The following is a 5,635-nucleotide window of genomic DNA, read 5'->3' on the forward strand; positions in this document are numbered from 1 at the left end:
CTAATCAAAATCCTGTTCCACGCACTATGTATGATTATGCTAAACCTTCTTTAACAGGAACTGAATCTAGCATAGTTAGACCTGCTGTAGTTGCAAATACTTTTGAATTAAAACCTAACACTATTCAAATGATACAGCAATTTGTTCAGTTTGATGGTTTGCAGGATGAAGATCCCAACGCTCGCTTAGCAAACTTTCTGGAATTTTGTGTTACATTTAAAATCAATGGCGTTTCTGATGATGCCATTCGTCTTCGATTATTCCCTTTTCATTAAGGAACAAAGCTAAACAGTGGTTGAACTCATGACCACGAGGGTTAATTACTATTGGGGAACAAATGACTGGAAAATTTTTACTAAAATATTTTTCGCCAGCTAAAATGGCTAAATTACGTAATGATATCTCTTCTTTTGTGCAGATGGATTCAGAAACCCTCTACGATGCATGGGAAAGATACAAGGACTTACTGAGAAGGTGCCCTCACCATGGGTTACCGCTTTTGCTCCAAGTTTAAACATTCGACAATGGTCTGAATCCTTCGACTCGACAAATGGTTGAAGCAGCTGCTGGCGGAACCATCAATAATAAACACCTGAAGATGCCTATGATTTTATTGAGGAGATGTCACTGAATAACTATCAGTGGCAAGTCATGAGGACAAAGCCAATGAAAACAATCGGTGTTTATAACGTCGATTTGGTCACCATGCTGTCAAATCAGGTAGAACTCTTGAATAAAAAGATTGATGGTTTTCTTAGTTCTTCACAGGTTCATCCAGTAATGCAGTGCGAAGCAAGTAGCGGTGGAACAAGCCATTCGAAATATCAACCTTATGCCCATAACATGGATAACAAGCAACTAAACTACATGGGTAATAATCCTAGACCTCAAAACAATCCATTTAGTAACACTTACAATACAGGTTGGAGGAACCATCCCAATTTTTCGTAGGGAGGCCAAGGAAATCAAATACCACAACATCCTCCGGGTTTTCAGCAGCCACCCTACCAGTTGGAAAAGCAGCCAAACCTTGAAGAGATGCTCTCAAAGTTTATATCAGTGTCAGAAACTCGTTTCTAGAACACCGAGACAACACTTAAGAATCAATAAGCGTCGATCCAAGGGCTCGAAACTCAGATAGGCCAGCTTTCCAAACTAGTCTCCAAATGACCACAAGGTAGTTTGCCAAGTAATACTGAACCCAACCCAAAGGAACAGCTCAACGCGATTAATGTTCAAGATGAAGAAGGATTTGTGGAGCATGAACCAGAATCGCGGCAAGAAACTGTGGTAAGCAAAGGTCAAGATGAGGTAGTTCAAAATACAACCAAATCAGTAAATGTCGAATATAAACCTCGTATACCATACCCCAACGCGACAAGGAAAGACCGCTCAGATGAAGAATTTAGTTAATTCCTTAAACTCTTAAAAAATTACGTATTAACTTACCGTTTATTGAAGCTCTATCGTAGATGCCAAACGCAATGAAATTTTTAGCAAATAAGCGAAAGTTGGGCGAGGCGTCGCATGTGGAGCTAAACGTAGTGTGCTCAGCTATTCTGAAAAATAAGATAACGAACAAACTAAAAGATTCAAGGAGTTTTACGATTCCTTGCTTAATTGGTAGTTTAGATGTTAATGATGCATTAGCTTATTTAGGGGCAAGCATCAACGTCATGCCTTATAAAATGTTTAAGCAACTAGGTCTCAGGAAACCCAAATAGACTAGGATGAGCATTCAACTAGCAAATAAAACTATAAGATTTCCTAGTGGTATTATTGAAGATGTTCTAGTAAAAATTGATAAGTTTATATTCCCGGTTGACTTCATTGTTTTAGACATAGAGGAGGATAGCAACACTCCTTTAATTTTGGGAAGGCCCTTTTTAGCAACTGCTAAAACAATTATTGATGTTGGCACAGGTGAGCTCACGCTTCACGTAGGGGACGAAACACTCACCCTTCAAGCTCTCAATTCTGACAACACATCATAAATTGAAGGTGATCGTATAAACCATTCTATTAAAACTGACCACATGATACAACCCACTTTGTAGGAGATAAGTCTGAAGAAAGTACATGAGCTACTCTCAAACAATAGTAAAGTATCTATTCATGAAGAACGAAGGCTACAAATAGAGGAGCTAGATGAATGATGAACACATAAACTGAGAACACACGATAAACCAAAGCTACGCCAAGACGAGCTTGATACCTCTCCAAATCAACTTAAAATTGGAGATGAAGTCTTATTAGATGCCGCAGATCCCCACATTGTCACTACCACACCGAATGAGGAAATCCCTCTTATGGTACTCAGTATTTTTCCATCCGGTACGGTGGAGGTGAGTCATCCCAAGTTCAGCACTTTTAAGGTAAACAATACCCGTTTAAAACCTTATTTTCAGATTGATAGTAGGAATGAGAAGTATAAACTCCTAGAACCACCATGATCATTCAACGGAGAGGTAAGTCTAGCTTAGACTATAAATAAGCGCTTGCAAAACTAACTATATTAACTTCTTCCAAAATTTAGTCTTCAACATCTAACTTACTAACGGAGCTCTTTAATATAGGTTTTCCACAGAGACATGGCCAAGCACACGGGCATGCTTATGGCCGTGTGAAAACAGGGCAAGGATTCCCCAATATTGGCTACAATACAACGCCACGGCCGTGCGACATGGTGTAACGCCCCCACGCGTGAGACCGTCGCCGGAGTCGAGTATGAGGTGTTACTAAGCTTAATTTAACATATTTAGAACTTTGGATTATTTATTTCTACATTCACAGCTTTTAAGCTACTTGCATCACAGTCACAAGAAAAATCATATCTCGAGTTACGAAACTTGAAATAAAGATCCATAAATTTTCCCTAAATCTAGACTCATATACCTATCTACTAATTTTTTTCTAGAATTTTTGGTTGGGCCAATTAGTACATTTTATTAGTTAAAGTTACCCCTGTTTCAGGACTTGACTGGTCTGACCTCTATTTACTACGAACCACATTTCTCTCTGTAAAAAATCCATATTACTATGAGGTTTGTTTCTAATGAAACTAGACTCAATAATGATTCTGAGAATATAAAATACACTACCTAATTATATCTTTACAATTTATGGTGAATTTCTAAATTTGGAACAGGGGATTCAGAAACTGCTATGACCCTATTTCACTAAAATTCAAATATCTTGTAACATATAATTCCTTTACCTGTTTCATTTGTTTCATGTGAAACTATACATAATAAGCTTCAATTTGATATGTATTCCATCACCAAGTTCAATTTCTATGATTTTTAGTAAATTTTTAAACTCGCGTCAGTGTTGCTGCAGTATTCTGTTTATGGCAAATTTCATCCCTTTTATGAGTTTTTATGCACTAAGTATCTTAATAATTTTCCTTAACATCAAATATAATCTAAACTAAATATTTTCATAATTTATCATTATCAAGCATTTCCTCAACCATTCCATCACCATACCATAAGATCATTTACACAAAAAAATATATTGCTATACATGCCATACTTAAATTTACAAGCCATTACCAAAAGTCTTCCGGATAGTGTGACTGAGCCTTCGACCTATCCCGACTCCTGAGCTGGCTTGTCCAAAACTACAATGAGTAAGAAAGAGGGAGTAAGCATAAATGCTTAGTAAGTTCATATGCAAATAATAAGTAACATAACAAACAGTCATACCAATCAACATTAGCATGTATCACTAAAACACATATCACATTTTTAATCATTTTTCATCATCTTATTACCTTATCGTGGTTGTATCAATACTCAACCCGAGGGTTAAATACATACCTGTCCAAAATAACCATTTCACATCACTCACCAATACTTCTCTTTACATCTCGAATATTCCTCCATTGAGTAGAACTTTACCCGTTGAACACATCGGAATATAATTCGGATACATGGATAACTTGCACATAAGTGCCATATATGCAATCAAGCAATCATGTAACCCGCCCATAAGCGAACTCGGACTCAACTCAACGAGCTCAGGCGTTCGCATCCATAAGTGAACTCGGACTCAACTCAACGAGTTCGGATGCCTAGTTACATCTCACGAACTCGGACTCAACTCAACGAGTTCGGACATTCGCATCCATAAGTGAACTCGGACTCAACTCAACGAGTTCGGATGCTCAATCATCCTAGTGACATGTCACTTGTATCCTAATCTATTCCTAAGGTTCAAACGGGATTTTTCCTCGAACACTTATCCTTGCCGTCTTCCGTAGAATGCCGAAATCAATACTCGGTAACAATTATATTTAACTAGTTCACATAATTTACATATTATTTGAAATTAACCACAAAGCATACATTTCATAATAAAATTCAGCATAACATATAATTAACATCAATAACTTAAAAATAACCATTATGATACATTATTTACACATGAACTTACCTTGGTACCAAAATACAAAGATTTTGCAATTTAGTCCACAATCTTTTCTTTTCCTCGATTGAGGTCGATTCCACGTCTTTCTTGATCTAAAATAACACATTTAGCTTATTTACACATGAACTTACCTTAACTCAAATTTTGGAAAAATTACAATTTTACCCCTAAACTTTTGCATATTTACATTTTTGCCCCTAGGCTCGGGATTAAAATTTATTCCTTATTCTTATGTTTTACAACATGCTGATCACTTTTCTCTTCTATGGCAACATCAAATTCTCACTCTAACATGTACTTGTGACTATTAGGTATTTTTACCGATTAAGCCCTAGGTTAAATTATTGCTAACATAAGCTTTATCGAGTTACCGGGATCTCAAAATCGTAAAAATCATTAAAAACGGGGCTTGGAATCACTTACTATGGAGCTTGGAAGCTTGAAACAAACCCTAGCTATGGAGAACCCTTGAAATTTCGGCCTAATGAAGAAGATGGACAAAAATTGGCTTTTAATTTTGTTTTTAATTCATTTTAATAACTAAATGACCAAAATACCCTTACTACTAAACTTTCCAAAAATTCCTTCCATGTCCTAATTTTGTCCATGAACTTAAAATTGGTCAAATTGCTATTTAAGATCTCCTCATTAATATTCCAAAACAATTTCATACTAAAAACTTCTAGAATGCAAGTTTTGCAACTTATTCGATTTAGTCCCTACTTTCAATTTAAGCACTTTAGGCATAGAATTTCATCACGAAATTTTCACACAATCATGCAATCATATCATAAACCTAAAAATAATTATAAAATAATTATTTCTATCTCGGATTTATGGTCACGAAACCACTATTCTGATTAGGCCCTAATTCGGGATATTACACATGGCCCTAGTCAAGCCTGCCAAAACAACACGGGCGTACGTCACGCCCGTGTGGAAGACCCGTGGCTGAAACTGAGAATCTAGCACGGGAGTGCGACACACCCGTGGTTGAACCTATCAAATTAACACGGGCATGGGAGAAGCGAACAAAGCTAGACACGGTTGTGTGACACGGCCGTGTAAATCCACACGCCCAAGGTACACGTGTGTGGGACAAATTTTTGACGCACCCAAATAGGAAAAGCACGAACCACACGGGCTTGTGCACCGACCGTGCCACTTGAAAAATTAGAATAATTATCTTACTTTATTTTTCTTT

The 5,635-nt window shown here is 37.0% G+C and overlaps 1 non-coding gene across 1 annotated transcript; it reads right to left on the reverse strand.

Annotated features, from left to right (window-relative positions):
- Window positions 1-385: 385 nt before the first annotated feature.
- On the reverse strand, window positions 386-492 carry LOC121228386 (small nucleolar RNA R71). The gene has a single exon (XR_005925962.1). It is a non-coding gene; the product is annotated as a small nucleolar RNA R71 (small nucleolar RNA).
- Window positions 493-5,635: the final 5,143 nt, after the last annotated feature.

This window comes from Gossypium hirsutum, chromosome A04 (assembly GCF_007990345.1).
Source record: "Gossypium hirsutum isolate 1008001.06 chromosome A04, Gossypium_hirsutum_v2.1, whole genome shotgun sequence".
NCBI classification, from domain to species: domain Eukaryota; kingdom Viridiplantae; phylum Streptophyta; class Magnoliopsida; order Malvales; family Malvaceae; genus Gossypium; species Gossypium hirsutum.